Genomic DNA, 17,987 nt, shown 5'->3' with positions numbered 1-17,987 from the left:
AAATTTCCAATTCCAAAGTCATCATGGCGAGCAAAAGCACCATTGGAACTTGTTCATTCAGACATTTGTGGACCTATGCAAACTCCTACTCCTGGCAACAAGAAATATTTTATTATCTTTGTTGATGACTACACCAGAATGATGTGGATCTATTTCCTCAATCAAAAATCTGAAGCATTCTCTATTTTTCTACAATTTAAAGCACTTGTAGAAACACAAAGTGGATTTCTTATAAAGATTTTAAGAACTGATCGAGGCGGCGAATATCTCTATAATCCATTCATGGAGTATTGTAAAGACAATGGCATTAAAAGACAATTAACGGTTAGTCAATGTCCTTAACAAAATGGCGTAGCCGAGAGAAAAAATTGCATGATTGTGGAGATGGCAAGAAGCATGCTAAAAGGCAAGGGAATTCCAAATCTCTATTGGGCAGAAGTTATACATGCAGCTAGATATATTCTCAATCGATCGCCAACTAAAGCTGTCAGAAATAAAACCCCATATGAAGCTTGGTATAAGAAAAAACTAGAAGTTGATCATTGCAGAATATTTGGGAGCATTGCATATGCACTTATACCATCACAACATCGCGAGAAATTTGATGAGAAAGGTCAGAAACTTCTTTTCATTGGCTACAGTGATGAATCAAAAGGATATCGCTTGTTGGAACCATCAACAAACAAACTCATTATATCTTGGGATGTTATCTTTGATGAGAAAGTTAGTTGGGATTGGAAAGGAAAAGAAGTTATTGACTCGGGTGTATCTCAGTTTGATAATACAGTATCATCTCAACCTGGTCCATCTCAAGTATGTCATACTGATCCAATTTCTACACCAGAATTCTCTACAGTTAATGAACAAAGTGACTCAGAAAGTCCCCCAAGAAAAACCAGATTATTAAGTGAAATATATGATTCTGTTGAGGTTGGTTTTTTCTCTTATGAACCTCAATCTTTTGCAGAAGCATCTAAAGAAGAATGTTGGATAAAAGCAATGCATGATGAAATGTCAACAATTGAGAAAAACAAAACATGAGAGCTCGTTGACTCAATTGAAGGAAAGAAGACCATTGGTCTAAAATGGGTTTTTAAAGTTAAATACAATGAAGATGGATCAATTCAGAGACACAAAGCTCGACTCATCACGAAAGGATATTCTCAACAACCAGGAATTGACTTCACAGAAATATTTGCTCCAGTTGCAAGGATAGAAACAATTCGCACTGCTCTAGCCTTAGCTGCTCAATTGGAGGTAAATGTTTTCCAACTTGATGTTAAATCAGCTTTTTTAAATGGAGAAATTCAAGAGGAGATATATGTTGAACAACCTGAGGGTTTTGAGATCAAAGGAAAAGAAGAAAAAGTATTTCAACTTAAAAAAGCATTATATGGGTTACGACAAGCACCTCGCGTATGGAATAGCAAAATCAACAATTACTTCATCGAAAATGGTTTCAATCGAAGCACAAGTGAATCATCTCTCTATGTGAAGACAGTTGAAAAGGATTTCTTGATCGTATGCCTTTATGTTGAGGATCTCATCTACTTTGGGACCAATAAAACTATGGTGGAAGAATTCAAAAATAAAATGATGAAAGATTTTGAAATGACAGACTTGGGACTTATGAAATATTTTCTTGGAATTCAAATCAAGCAAAGACCTAGAAGCATTTTTCTATCTCAAGAAAGATACATTGAAGATCTGCTCAAAAAATTTAACATAATTAGTCAATGCAAGCCGGTCTCTACTCCTATGCCGTTAAATGAAAATTTTCAAGTTAATGATAATAGTGAAAAGGTCAACACCACTCTCTACAAGAAATTAATTGGTTCCTTGATCTATCTCAACACAAGGCCGGATATCACACATTCAGTAAGTTTGCTCTCTAGATTCTTAAATGAACCAAGCAAAATTCATTTGACAGCAGCAAGAAGGATTTTAAGATACCTTAAAGGTACAAAAAATCATGGCATTGAATTGAAAAAAGAAAACAATTGTAAGCTTATTGGGTACACAGATAGTGATTGGACTTGATTAATTGATGATCGAAAAAGCACCTCTGGATATATTTTTTGCCTAGGATCAAATGTGATATCTTGGAGCTCAAAGAAGCAGAAATCTGTAGCATTATCTTCTGCAGAAGCTGAATATATAGCTACAATAGATGCAACTTGTGAGACAATTTGGATCAGAAGAATTTTGAAGGATTTAAAATTCAAGCAAGATGAGTCAACAATAATTCATTGTGATAATATGCCCGCAATTGCCATGACAAAGAATCCAGTCTTCCATGCACGATCCAAGCATATTGAACTACGACATCACTTCATTCGAGATTTATTTAATCAAGGAGAAATAAGTATGGAGTTTATCAAAACTGATGATCAGCCAGTAGATATCATGACAAAAGCTGTTACCATTAATAAGATCAACAAATTCAAGAAGCAACTCAAGATTACAAATTAAAAGGGGGTATTAAATAGTATTAATTTGTAATCTTTAGAAATCTGGATTTGCATGATCAAGCCTGGGGAAATCAAAGAATGCATGGTCAAAACATGGAAACCGAAGAGTTACTTCTTGCATGATATTTTACTGCATGGTCAAAGCATGGAAAACGAAGGGTTAGTTCTTGCATGGTATCTGTATGAAATCTTAATTTGAAACTTGTTAAGAGTTAATATGATATTAATGCATCATGTTACTTTTTGCACTATAAAAATGGAACATGTAAGCTCTTGGGAGCCAAGTGAGAAAGAGAGGAATGGTAAAGAGTGTGCTGTAGCAACTCCTACTTCAATCTAAAATCTCATTTCTTCTCATCTACGCTTTCGCACCCAATAGATCAATCCTAACAGCTAGCACAAGACACTGAATTCAAAGATGATGCACAGCGAGTCAAGGAAGAAGATCGATCTTCTTGATTGGAGTAGGAAGAAAGGAAGGAGGAAATGGATGGAGGAAGCACAACTGACCGAAATCTCCTTCAGAGATGCTGCGATGGGATCTCACTAGAAAAATCAATCTGACAAAAGAATGAAATGGGAAGAATAATTAAGCTTTAGAGGATACGAAGCTGATAGCAGGAGGACCTAGGCAATTGTCCAATGGTACTCCTATTAAGGGAAAATATCAAAAGCATGAGGGCCCGATGACACTAGGCACTGATCAAGGTGTTGAGAGGAAGAATCGATTTTAACTTCCTCAGTGGGAGATTATTAATGTTGTGGAAACTCAAAGGAGAGCTTTCACGGTTAGACATTGGACAAGATGACAAACTAATTGAGAATCCTAGGGCTCCCTGCAAAGTATCAGAAGTAGGATTGTTTGAGCTTGATAGGCAACAACTATTGAAAAAAATAAAAGAGATTTGTGGAAAAAAGATTGCACTTATGTGGAAAAGGAACAACAAGGAAATACTAAACTCTAAAATTTTGATCTTGTCTTCTTTACAAACAAATGACATATTTATAGCCTACTTAACATAATCCATGTAAACCCACTAACTCCACTATTTTATCCCACTCATTCCATTATACAACATGACCACCACTACTCGCCACATCATCAACACACTAACTCCACATACCACATTATTTTAATCATAAAATTAAATTTAATTTTCAACACTCCCTCTTAAATTTAATTTTGTGACTCCAAATAAACTTTGTATTCTGATAAAGTCTTCAAATTTGAACAGTCTGGTAAAGATATGAGCAACTTGATCTTGAAACTTTATGTATTCCACTTGCACTTTTTTTCTTATGATGCACTCTCTGATATAATGATAGCGCATATCGATATACTTACTTCTATCATGGAAGACTGGATTCTTTGCTAGTGCTATTGCAGATTTTTTGTCAAATCGAATCTTGATTGTCTCTTCTTGTGATAAATTTAGCTCCTTTAATAAATTTCTAAGCCAAATAGTATGACAAACATATGAAGTCACAACCATATACTCTGCTTCACATGCAGAAAGTGTGACAATAAGTTGTTTCTTTGACATCCAAGTGAATGTTGTATCTCTCATATAGAACACAAATCCAGTAGTACTTTTTCTATCATCCATATCTCCACCCCAATCACTATCGTCGCTATATCCTTCAAGCTTAAAACTAGTAGATGATGAATAAAATAATCCAAAATCTATCATACCTTTGATATAACGCAAAATTCTCTTAGCAATTTTAAAATGGGTGATAGTTGGAGCCTCCACGTAGCGGCTAACAAGTCCAACGACATAAAGAATATCAAGTCGTGTGCATGTCAAATATCGTAAGCTTCCAACCAAGCTCTTGAATAATGTTGGGTCAACACTTTCTCCTTCATTATGCTTTGATAGTTTAACTCCACATTCTATTAGGGTATTTATGAGTTTACTGTTATCCATCTTGAACTTCTTTAATATCTCTCTTGCATAACCTTCTTGAGAGATGAAGATTTTGCCTTCCATTTGATTTAATTCGATGCCCAGATAATATGTCATGAGCCCAATATCTGTCATCTCAAACTTCTTAGTCATTGTTTCTTTGAATTTTTCAAATATATAAGCATACAATTAGAATATCTTTATCTTTATTTTGAATGTAAAGTGCATGCTCATAAGGACATTTGATGAAGCCTTTCTCTTACAAGTCCATGTCTATCTAACTATTCCATGCCCTTAGTGCTTGCTTTAGCCCATAGAGAGTCTTCTTCAATTTAAGAACTGTCTTCTAATCCTTTGACTTCATAACCTGATGGTTGCTGAATATAGACTTCTTTCAGAATTTCATTTAAGAAAGTAGATTTTATATCCATTTGATGTATTCTCCACTTATTTTGAGCTGCTAAAGAAATGATTAGTCTGACAGTTTTTAATCGAGCAACGAGAATAAATACTTCATTATAGTCAATGCTAACTTTTGACTATAGCCTTTTACCACCAATCTTGTTTTGTATCTTTTAACTTCTCCTTGGGCATTCTTCTTTATTTTATACACCCACTTCACACCTATTATCTTGTGTCCTTCTGGAAGTGAAGTTATCTCTCATGTGTCATTCTTCTCAATTGCTTTGATTTCTTCATCCATTGCATCTTTCCAATTTTTGCTCTTTATAGATTTTTGAAAATCCATAGGCTCGCAATCAGCAAAGAGACAAAATAGAGTAAGATTATCTTGATTCTTAGTTACCTCATAAATATCCCATAAGCTCCTAAAGCATTGTACTCTTTCACTGAAGTTGATGCAGATGAATTCCCTCCAGTACTTAAAGTTGGTGTTACTAGTGGAGTAATATGCTCCTCTCTTGTTTGCTCCATCCTTGGTTGCTCTTTATCTTCTTATTCAAGGTACGAAAAAAAATTGTAGTTTTCATTTAGAGATTCTCATTTATCAAATATGATATCACGATGATGATTATCTTTCCCAGCATCTGGATTGTATAGCTTCCCTTTGAGTTGGTGTCGTAGCCAATAAAGATGAAGTTCTTGCTCTTTTCATCTAACTTGCTTCTTGATTCGTCAGACACATGAACATGGGATTTATTCTCAAAAACTTTTAAATGAGAGATTTTCTTCTGCTCCATGCTTGTGGTGGCTTACCCCACCAATCCTTGTTGGTGACCGGTTGGCTAAGTATACTGCACATGCAACCGCTTCTGTCCAAAATTCCTTTGGCAGTCTCTTGCTTTTAAGCATGCTTCTTGCTATGTCAAGGATGGTTCTATTCTTTCTTTCTGCCACTCCATTTTGTTGAGGGGATCGTAGAAATATTAGAGGTCATCGTATTCCCTTTTCTTCACAGAATTCTTGAAATTCTATTGATCAGATCGCACAACTTTGATCTCAAGGTCGCTCTCCTTTTCCACCATTACCTTGAATATCTTGAATACGCCGAAGACCTCCGATTTTTGCTTCAAGAAGTACACTCAAGTTTTCTGAAAAAAATCATCTATGAAGAATATATCAAATTACCGTTTGAAGTCATGTGTGATGCTAGTGACTATGTTGTAGGGACAGTCTTGAGACAAAGGAAGAATAGAGTGTTGCATGCGATCTGCTATGCTAGTAAGGCACTGGATAAAGTGCAAATTAACTATACGACTACAGAGAAGGAGCTCTTAGCTGTAGTCTTCGCATTTAATAAATTCAAGTCTTATCTAGTGGGATTAAAGGTAATTATGTATACTGACCATGTAGCAATCCGATACTTGCAAAGCAAAAAGGATGTCAAACAAAGGCTGATTAGATGGATGTTATTGCTTCAAGAATTTGACGTGGAAATCTGAGATAAAAAGGGAGCCGAAAATGTTATTGCAGATCATTTGTCTAGACTACATCCAGGGAGAGACGATGTGACTAAAGACCATATGCCCATTAATGATAACTTTCCAGATGAACACTTTATGATAGTCACACGCACAAAAGCACCTTGGTATGCAGACATAGCTAATTTCTTGGCATATGATGTTCTACCAAAGCACATCTCCTATCAGCAAAAGAAAAAATTCCTTGTAGGTGTAAGATATTATATTTGGGATGACCCTTATCTCTATAAGAAATGTGGTGATACAGTGATTCGTAGATGCGTGCCCGAAGAAGAGATCGAGCAAATACTATATCATTGTCATTCATCACCATATGGGAGGCATCATGGAGGGTGGAAGACGGCGACAAAAGTATTGCAAGTAGGATTCTTTTGCCCAAACATATTTAAGGATGCTAAACAATTCGTTACTCAATGTGACAGTTGCCAAAGGACAAGTAATATTTTCAAATGCCACGAAATGCCTCAGAACTCTATTCTAGAAGTTGAACTTTTCGATGTCTGGGGGATAGACTTTATAGGACCCTTTCCATCATCATGTGGAAATACTTACATCTTTGTAGTAGTGGATTATGTATCTAAATGAGTTGAAGCTATCGCTTCTCCTAAATGTGATGGTGCTACAGTGATCAGGATGTTCAAGAAGAATATATTTCTCAGGTTTGGAACCCCTAAAGTAGTAATCAACGATGGGGGATCGCATTTTATAGAAAAATAGTTCAAAAAATTATTGGTCAAATATGGAGTAAGACACAAAGTGACAACACCCTATCATCCACAAATAAGCGGGCAGGTGAAAGTTTCAAACATAGAGATAAAACAAATTTTGGAAAAAACTATATCCCTGTCAAGGAAGGATTGGACACTAAAGCTTAACGACGCACTTTGAGCTTACCGAACGACTTATAAAACTCCCATTGGAATGACCCCATTTTGTTTGGTGTATGGGAAAGCTTGTCACTTGCTAGTTGAATTGGAACACAGAGCATATTGGGTAGTACAATGTCTAAATTTGGATCATCTACAAGCTACAGGAGAAAAAAGGAAATTTTAAATCGGGGAATTAAAAGAAATATGAATGGATACATATGAGAAAACAAAGTCATATAAGGAAAGAATAAAGAAATGGCATGACAAACACATTGTACAAAGAGAATTCAAGGAAGGTGATATGGTTTTATTATTCAATTCAAGACTCAAACTCTTTCCGGGGAAACTAAAATCAAGATGGTCTAGGCCTTATAAAATCTTTAAAGTCAACCTCAACGGAGCTGTAGATATATGGGACGAGAAATTTGGTATGAACAAAGTAAATGGACAAAGACTAAAGAGATATTTCCTCAAGGTGCCTTTTCAAGAGAAGGAGGATTATCTTCTAATTGAGCCGCGCCTACCGGATTGATGTGAAAAGGGGTCAAGCTAAAGACCTTAAATAAGCGTCTCTTGGGTTTTAAGTTTCTCTTTTTCTTCGTTTCTAATTGATTTTGTAAAATAGAAATAAATACCTTGATTTTTGCAGGATATTTTGGAGATTCACTTCAAATAAAGTCGGGTCGTGTCTATTACACACGATCGTGCCTACATACAGAATAATGACTTGTAGAGGTCGTGTCTATTAGACATGGCCATGTCTTCTTTCAGTGAATCAATTTTGACAGGTCGTGCCTACCAGGCACGACAGTGCCTCCCTCCAGAGCACCAACCTTCCCAAGCCGTGCCAAAGTGGCACGGCTGTGGCTTCTCTCCAGAAGAATGACTTTGACAGGCCGTGCCTAATAGGCACGACCGTGTCATTTTTTCAGAGAAGCGACTTCATCAGGTCGTGCCTATGAGGCACGGACATGCTACTTTTCTAAAAAAGTGACTTCATCAAGCCGTGCCTCGCGAAGGGTATAAAAGGCACATGGTCGCGCCCTAATTTCTCATGCGTTCTACCTGGAAGCACACGGTCATGCCCTTCTCCGCCCCTTTCCATTTTTTCTTCCTTCATGCTATTTCTCTCCCTTTTCTTCCCCTCGCATTCACAAAGACTCATCTAGTCTCTCTTTGCAGTAGAAAAATGGCAAAAAAGCTTGGGAAGAAGAAGAAATCAAGAAAAGAGACATCAACTAGAGGAGGAGAAACTTCTCGTCAAGGTATGGAATCTCAGTTTTATATTGTTTTTGACAAGAAAGGACATAAACAAAGATTTGATGCTTTAGTTTGTCGAAGAATCTCATGTACTAAATATATAGATTGGGATACCTTGAAGGTGCTAGGTTTAGATGATGATGTTAATTTGTTATTAGGAAGGGTAGGATGGAAAACTTTCATAGAGATGAATTACCCTACATACCTAAGACTAGTATTGGAATTCCTTAGCATTCTTGCGATCGAAAGTAAAAGTGGGGATGGAAAAATATGCTTTAGGTTGCTTAATGAAAATTACACATGGAATTAATTTCAACGATTTTAATGCTACATTTGATTTATCATGTGGTGGTACTCGAGAAATACCTAGCATTTTTAACCCATAACGTGTATAGAGTGACTTAGGGGGTATAGACATGTTCCATCCCTCCTCATCTAGAATTTCCAATGTAGTTAATGCTGGGATGTATACTATAAGCCTAGCTTTTTGTATGAACATCTAATTTGAAATGAGAATTACTTTGGTCAAATGTTTGCATTCTTTATATATGTTAATGCAGTTGTCCACTTAATTTATATTGTAGATAACATGGTGTGTGGTGCCACACAGAAGATCATGTTATCAGTTCCTTATAAATTATAAATATTAGCTCACAATCAAGATGGATTGGGACAAACCATTGGAACGGTTGTAATATAATTGGTATTAGTTTATCTTGACTATAAAATTACACTAGTACACTTTGTGTGTATTAAGCAGGACCGTTTGAGATTGTCCTTTTTATACTGACTATATAAAAGAACAAGACCTCTGTTATTATGGATGTGCGCCCTCTTAATCCCAATATAATAACAAGCACATATACTTAGTATTTATTTCTTTAACTTGTTAAATCTTGAGATTTATTTGTTAAATTAAGAGGTCCGATGAGTTGAGAGATAATGCTATTTATATGGTGTGTTGTTGATTATAGAAGGAATCTGTATCCTAATTATTTAGGCTGATGATGTCCCCTTGAGGAGCTCAAAAAGATTATCATATAAATCCTGCAGGTGGACTTAATCCGGCATGATAATAAAGTTGAGTGGTACTACTCTTAAAATTAGATGTTAATTAATTGAGTTGTCAGTAACTCATTTAATTAACGGACATACGATATCTTAAACATAGGGAGATTAATGCACTCATAATAAGAAGGAGCCCATATTATAATATGGGATTAGTGCGGTAGCTCAATAATAACTCTTTAGTGGAATGAGTTATTATTGATAGGTTTAAACTGTGTGTTCGGGCCGAACACGGGAAGCTCAAGCCCATCAGGAGGTCTAAATCAATTCCTCCTCTAGGTCGTTGTTGTAACCTATAGATAAAGCCTCATATCCACCTAACATAATTTCTGTTAATTCTGTTATCTAACAAAATTCTGTTAATTTTGTTGTCCAATAAAATTCTGTTAATTTTTTCCTAAACTTCCTAAGGCGGCAAGGCTATAAAAGGAGAGGAGAGGGGGCGGCTCAAGAACACATCTTTTGCTCTTGGTTCTCATTAGGGTCGGGGCCCCATTACTCCTTCTCTAATTAGGGTCGACGGCACCTTGGGTGGCTAGGTGTGACATAGTCAGTCTAGTGGGGAATGACACATATAGATTATGTTTTGAACTAAATGGGTATAAGACGGTAAAAGAAATGAGACACATTTAATTATAGCTGCTGAAGGGCTTAGAAATGGTTCTAGAATCAATCGTTGATTTTTTGATCAATTGGAGGTCATGATGTACTACTAGGTGTCACTCATGATTGTTTCGTAATTAATGGTTAATCACAGACGACCAACATAACCGGGAACCTATTGGATCATATGCACTATAAGTTTCTCTAAAGGACTTAAAACAAGTTTGAGAATTTGATTCTCAGTTCGAGAAAATGAAAGTTTAGTTTGACCAAACAAAGGGCAAAATGATGGACTTCATCTTACGAAGACAACCAAATTAGTTTGGTTCATGATGAAAGATATTTTGGTAAAACATAAGTGATGAGAGGCTTTGCCTTGTGAAGACGAGATGAACAAAACTAGTTTAGGTCAAATCAGAGGTTGTTTGATTATTGAACACTACAAAAATACAGGATATTAGCAATAAAAATTTATAATAAAAATATTTCATCGCAAATTAGGGACAAAATTTTTGATGAATCAATGATTCATCACCAATTTGCAACGATATTTGTGACAAAAATATTTTAGTTGCAAAACTTGCGATGGAATAATTTTTGTTACGAAAATCATCGCAAAATTACAAGCCATCGCAAAAATCATCATCAATCCATATTTTGTTACCAAATGTTGGCGACGAACACACAGTTCGTTGCCAAATTGGCGACGAATTTGACGACAAAATTGGTTTCGTCACCAAAAGCCCTAACTTCACATTTATTTAATTTTTAATATAATTTTATTCATTGTCTTTGTTAGATACTATAACTTTATAATTTTGTTTGTGCAGGTCCCATTTTGAGGTGTGCTTCAAGTCTTCGGCTACACTCGGTTGTGTTCACCTATTTTAGGTATAATTTTATTTATTAATAGTTTTGTTTAATAATTTAATAAATTAAAAATAGGAAAAATACAGAAAGAAAGGAGTTGGATGTATAAAAAGAACAAACCTGAACGTAAAGGTTTAACTGATGAGTTTATTGTTGGAATGGAATAATTTTTGGAATTTACTTCTACTAATGTTGAATTTATGGATGGAGATAAGATAAGATGTCCTTGCAGAAAATGTCACAATGGTAAATTTTTACAATGTGACAAAGTTCATGAACATCTTTGTAGATTTGATTTTACCCCAAATTATTATAATTGGACATGTCATGGTGAACCATTTATATCTGACGAGAATTATGGACAAAATATACAAGTCTCAGTTAGTGGTGATCAAAGTTATTATAATCAATTCAATCCATATCAGAGGATGGTAATTGATGTAGGAGGTCATAATTTCTTTCCTGATCTGAGTTTTGCAAGTTCTAGTTGTCCTCCAACAGATGAACAAATATTTTCTACTTATACATCACCATTGGAGGGGGTACAAGAACAAAATGTTCATGAAAATTTAAATAATGAGGCATATCAGCAATTTCAAGAAATGTTAAGTGCTGCAGATGAACCTGTGTGGGCTGGTTGTGACACTCACACTAAATTATCTCTCACTGCAAGACTATTGAATGTTAAGGCAGAGCATAATGTGTCTGAAGATTATTTTAATGATTTTGTTCAAGTTATGGGAGAGGCACTTCCGCGTGATCACAACTTGCCTACTGATTTTTACAGTATGAAAAAACTTGTGAAAGACTTAGGTCTTCCGGTGGAAAGGATTGATGCTTGTAGAGATGGTTGTATGATATATTGGGGAGAAGATCAAGATGCAGATGTATGCAAATTCTGTAATCAAGCTAGGTACAAGAGAATCAATAAGAGTCAACAACGACGTAAAGCATACAGTCAGTTATTTTATTTGCCTTTAACTCCTAGGTTACAAAGACTCTATGCATCAGAAGCCACTGCTGAACACATGACTTGGCATGCAAATCATCAAACAGAAGAGGGTCTAATGTGTCATCCATCAGATGCAGAGGCATGGAAAAATTTTGATAGAACATATCCTGAATTTGCGAAGGAAACTCAGAATATAAGATTGGGTCTCTGTGCTGATGGATTTGCTCCATTTGGTAAATCAGGAAGAAATTATTCTTGTTGGCCAGTTATATTAACTCCGTATAATCTTCCACCTGGGATGTGTATGAAAACACCGTATATATTTTTAACATTGGTTGTGCCTGGCCCACAAAATCTGAAAAAGTTAATTGATGTTTATATGCAACCACTGATTGCAGAGCTGAAACAATTATGGGATGATGGTTTTCCTACATATGATGTTCATACTAATCAGATGTTTGTAATGAAGGTTGCACTGCTTTGGACGATAAATGACTTTCTGGCTTATGACATGTTATCAGGATGGAGTACCGCTGGAATTTTAGGATGCCCAATATGTATGGAGAGATCAAAATCATTCAGATTGAAACATGGGAGGAAGGCGAGTTATTTTGATTGTCATAGATAATTTTTACCACCAAATCATAAATTCAGAAGGAATAAAGAAGAATTCACTAAAAATAGAGTTGAAAGAACACCTCCACCATTGAGATTAACAGGTCAACAGATTTGGTACAGAGTCCATAACTTTCCATCTGTTATTGAAGATCCACATGGTACAACTTATGAATATGGGAAGCACACATAAATGGACTAAACGGAGTATATTTTAGAGATTTACCGTACTGGTACAGTCATTTGCTCCATCATAATCTAGATGTAATGCATATTGAGAAGAATATTTTTGATAATCTGATAAATACAGTCATGGATATCCCCAAAAAAATAAAAGATAATTTGAATGCAAGAAAAGATATGCGACTCATTTGTAAAAGACCCACTCTTGATGTCGATGAAAATAGTAGGGGACCAAAGCCAAAGGTAATTTATACATTAAATAGAGATCAGAGACGTATTGTTTGTGAATGGTTAAAATCTTTAAAATTTCTAGATGGTTATGTCTCTAATATTGGAAGATGTGTTGACTTGAAAGAATGCAAATTAATTGGTTTGAAAAGTCATGACTGTCATATATTCATGGAAAGACTTATTCCTATTGCATTTAAGGAACTTTTACCAAATTTTATCTGGGGTGCAATTTCGGAGTTAAGCATTTTCCTTCATGATCTTTGCTCAACAGTTTTGAGACATTCACACATGGAGACTTTAGAGAGAAATATTCCAATCATTTTGTGCAATTTAGAAAGGATTTTTCCACCTTCATTTTTTGATTCCATGGAACATCTTTTAGTTCATTTGTCATATGAGGCCAAAGTTGGAGGTCCTGTCCATTATCGATGGATGTATCCATTTGAAAGGTACATTTTTAAATTTTGATTAATGGATAAATATTTATTTATCTTATTATATATTTTTGATATCTAATATGATTTCTTATATGATAAATAGATTTCTATATCATTTGAAGAAAAAAGTTAAAAATAAAGCACATGTTGAAGCCTCTATTGTTAATGCATATATCGTAGAGGAAGTAACAACTTTTGCATCATATTATTTTGAGCCTCACGTTAAAAGCAAAAGGCAGAGACCAGGAAGAAATGATGAAGGTCCTATTGATCCAAATTTAAACTCATTTTTAATTTTTAACTATCTTGGTCGACCAAGTGGACAATGTAAGCAGAGATATTTAACTGGTCAAGAATGGCGTGCAGCCCAGACATATATTTTACTGAATTATCCAGAAGTCACGCCATATTTCGAGTGAGTATATATTTTATATTTTTTTTAATTTCTTATATTATGGCTATTTTGTGTTATAATTTAATTTTTTTGAAGGATTTTTCAACACTTATATTCTGAAATGTCGGCACAAGACTTTGATCGATTTTGTGATGAAGAATTTGCACCGTGGTTCAAATCATATGTAAGTAGTCAATCTAACTTGTACTATCATTTATACATATGCAAATTTTTAAACATATTTTTTTGATTTTAGGTTCATGATAATCAAGCTCACCTTGAGCAGGAATTTCTATTTCATCTTTCTTGGGGTCCAAAAGCATTGGTACGCACTTGGCCAATATATTTCATAAATGGATATATTTTTCATACTCAAGAATATGGAATGGGAAAGAGTACAATGAATAGTGGGGTATGTGTTCAGTCATCAGATAATGATAGAGGTGCAAGCAATGATTTTTATGGTTTGCTGGATGAAATTATAGAGGTAGAATACCCCGGACCAGAAATGCGAGTTATTTTATTTATGTGTCGCTGGTTTGACCCTGTCAGAGGAATGAAGGTGCATCCACACTATAATTTGGTTGAAATAAATCATAAGAGATTTTATAAAAGATATGAACCATTTGTGTTGGCACAACAAGCTATTCAGGTATTCTATGCTTCATATCCTAGTTTGAGACGTGACAAAAATGATTGGTGGGTTGTTTGTAAAACTAAAGCACGGAAAAAGATTGAGGAATGTTGGGAAGATATTGCATATCAACAAGAGGAAGTTAGAAATACATTTCAGATTGAAGAATATATTATTTCAACATTACGAGATCCCAGCGGAATTAGTAATAAATGTGGATGCAAGTGAAATTAATGATAATGAATTTGACGACGATGACGACGACGATAATGCCAATAAAAATGAGGACTTTAATATTATATAAAAAATGAGGAGATCTTTTAAAAATGGTAATGAAATTTTTATGAGTAATTTAGTTTTATTCTGCATATATATATGACTTGTTGCTTATTTAATTGTTTATATACTGTCTTATTGTTAAATATTTGTAATTAACTGTTAATGCATTGTATTTTTTCTTATAGGTCATTACAGGTGATATTATTTGCGTGTTTAGTTTTACACCTGCTTATATCGTAGCACATATGGTAAATTTTTTTCATATTCTCTTTATGTAATCAATATTTATTATTTTATCTCATAACAATTTTGGTTGAAGTTTCGTAGAGGTGGTCATAGACGGAGTACTCCTGGCTAGTCTGCTTCAGCACTTGGCGCTGCAGGACCTTCGCATGCACCTTCGTCACCAAATTCGTCGCCTTTGCAGTCTTTATCCCCTTCTCCCAGACAGTCCACTACTGAGATACAACATATTCGCGAGTTTATAGTCCCTCATGGTGATTCCTAAGTATTTTGTAGGATCATTGGAACACGCTAGAGGGGGTGAATAGCGTGTTGTCGCTTTTTCTCGTTCGTTCGTTTCTATCAAAAACTTACAGCGAAATTAGAAATAAAACACAGGGACCCACGGATTTACTTGGTTCCTAACCCCCAGGGTTAGTACATCTAAGGCCTATGTATGAGAGGCGCCCGTCCACTAGTGGTCTCCTTTCCGAACTTTATTCGGAGGCGGAGAAACCCGTCTTACAGTCCAATAATAATATAACAAAAAGAACAGAAATAAAGACAGTAAGAAAAGAAACCAAACAAGTGATGAGCCGATCTGGAAGTCCTGAGCGTCGCGCACTCCTCTTGGATCTTCCCCGATTGAACCAGCTTGGCCTTGTTCGCGTTCAGAACCACCATTAGACGAAGGAGATGGCTTGTCAATTCATGATCTTGATGTGCACGTCGCCCCTTCTTTTATAGCATGCTCAAGTCGACTTGGGCCAATCTCAAGTAGACTCCACGTAAGTCTGATCCACTTTCTCCGCGGCTGACTTGACCTTCAGGTCGACTCGAGTCCCAACTCAAGTCGACTCGAAGCTGACGTGATATATCTTGATAAGCGTTGACTTTCGCGGCTCTTATCTAGTGCTCAAGTCGACTTGAGTACTTATTCAAGTCGACTCCATCCACTCAAGTCAACTTGACTCCATCTCGAGTCGACTTGAGTCACTTTGACTTAGGTTTGACCTGAGTTGACCCCGAGCTTGGTTCAACTGCCTTTGTTTGCTTCACCTCTGCTTTCTTCATCTTGCTTCCAACTCCTGGTTCCTGCAAGACAAGCATACAATCAAACAAAGAACATAAACATTACCTTGTGGGTTTAACTTCACCTTGTAGGTCTAACTTCATATTTCTACCAAAATTCTGGGTTAGTCTGACGCCTACTATTTCACTCTAGGAACGCGTCCTTATCCACTCCACTCAGGAGAATTTGTGTCAACCAAGTTCTCTTGACTTGTTGGACTTTTACTCGGCTTTATCCTCAACCCCCAGGATTTATGCTGTGGCTCGGTCCTCTCTGACCAGCCCATACTTCTACTGCGACTTGATCCTCCAAATCAGCCCAGACTTCTGATGTGACTTGGTTCTCCAGATCAGCCCAGACTTCTGCTGCGACTCGGTCCTCCAGACCAGTCTAGACTTCAGCTGGTGCTTCAACTCTGCCAAGACTTCCGCTTGATCCTCCAAACCAGGATTTTCCCTTTGCCTAGCCTATAACTTAGGACTTTTCCCTTGCCTAGCTTCACTCACCAGGACTTCTCTTGCCCAATCGTCCAGATCAGGACTTCCATTGTCTAGTCTAACCGACTAGATCTTCTCGCTAGTCATCTGACTAGACTTCACTCACATCTACACATCCAAATATCAAGTCCTGTTTGGATCACCCTTGGTCAAACTGACTAGACCTAGGTGTATTGTCAAACATCAAAACTCTAGGCAATATCATATGCTTCTTGCACCAACATATTTAATAATTTAGTATTCATGATTTTATCTAAAAATCATAGTTATCTTATCATTTTTCTAGATATTCAGATTTTATTTTATTTAATTTATTTAATAATGTTTGTTTAAAATTTTTGTATAGATTTTAAAATTCTATACATATTATTCGTGAAATTAATAAAATCATGAATAACCATTGGGGAGGGACTTCTATGACTTATAACAGCACTCCAGCACCCACAAAAGAATTATAATGGAATGAATTTAAGGTATATGTTTCATTCAGTTGATATATCAAATTAAATTGAATATATATAATCATTTGTTATTTTTTTTTATTTTAGCGAGTATTTAATTGGGATCCATCTGAAAAATTGGAAATCAAGCAGATCTTTAAAAAAATGTGGGGATCACATTCGACATGTTCTAAATCATGCCAAGACCAAGGAAAAAAATCACCGTGCATCACCAATGAAAATTGGATGAAGATCCTCGATTTTTAGGAAATCAAGGAAAGTAAATAAAGAAGTCACCAGAATAAGGCAAATCAAACATTTAATTCTGATGACTCATCTGCTATATATGCGGGAGGCTCCATCAACATTGAGGAACATACACACAGATTGATAAATTTTTTATAAACACTACGTTACTAATTAAATTGAAATATTTATATTATTTCTAACAATGCAATTTTAAGCTAAGGAGCTGGGGAAGGAGCCACTTTTTATTGAGACATTTACCCGCACATTTTAAAAAAGAGATAAGACTTAGAGCGGGGATAGAGCTAGAGCTATGAAGGTTTAGATTTTAATATTTAACTTAATTGGATTCTAATAGTTATGTACCTTCTCTATCTTATTAAATGTATTTGTATTTCAATATAGGAAAAATATGATGAGCTTGAGCTAGCACAGAGAAGTTCAAGTGCTAGTGATAATGCTGATGGATTTGAGCCCTCTATTGGGAATGACTTGAATATCTAGTTGGAGGTGAGTGGAGAATCCAAGGGGGGAGGTTATTGAGAATGGGTTCTCTGAGCAGAACTCATCGAGTTGCTGGCATATCTTCTTCCACCTCACCAGCAATGACAGTACAGATAGAAAGTCTAACTGAAAAAGTCTCTAATTTAAAGGACATAATTTTATAAAGGGATGAAGAAATGAGAGAAATGCGCTGACAACAGGATTTTATTATGCGCCATCTGCAGTTAGGCTCCGTTCTGAGTTAATTTCCTCCTAGTTCCAATGATGATGGTGATGATGATGATTCTTCATAA

The 17,987-nt window shown here is 35.7% G+C and overlaps 2 pseudogenes; both read left to right on the top strand.

Annotated features, from left to right (window-relative positions):
- Window positions 1-384: 384 nt before the first annotated feature.
- On the top strand, window positions 385-14,662 carry LOC141829935 (uncharacterized; annotated as a pseudogene).
- A 2,304-nt stretch (window positions 14,663-16,966) lies between these two features.
- Window positions 16,967-17,987, top strand: LOC141829934 (uncharacterized; annotated as a pseudogene).

The sequence above is a fragment of the Curcuma longa genome, chromosome 5 (genome assembly GCF_044706935.1).
Source record: "Curcuma longa cultivar G26 ecotype Majalengka, Jawa Barat chromosome 5, ITB_CL_G26_1.1, whole genome shotgun sequence".
Classification (NCBI taxonomy): Eukaryota; Viridiplantae; Streptophyta; class Magnoliopsida; order Zingiberales; family Zingiberaceae; genus Curcuma; species Curcuma longa.
Note: the sequence above shows the minus strand (reverse complement) of the source record. Positions and strands in the feature narration are given on the sequence as shown.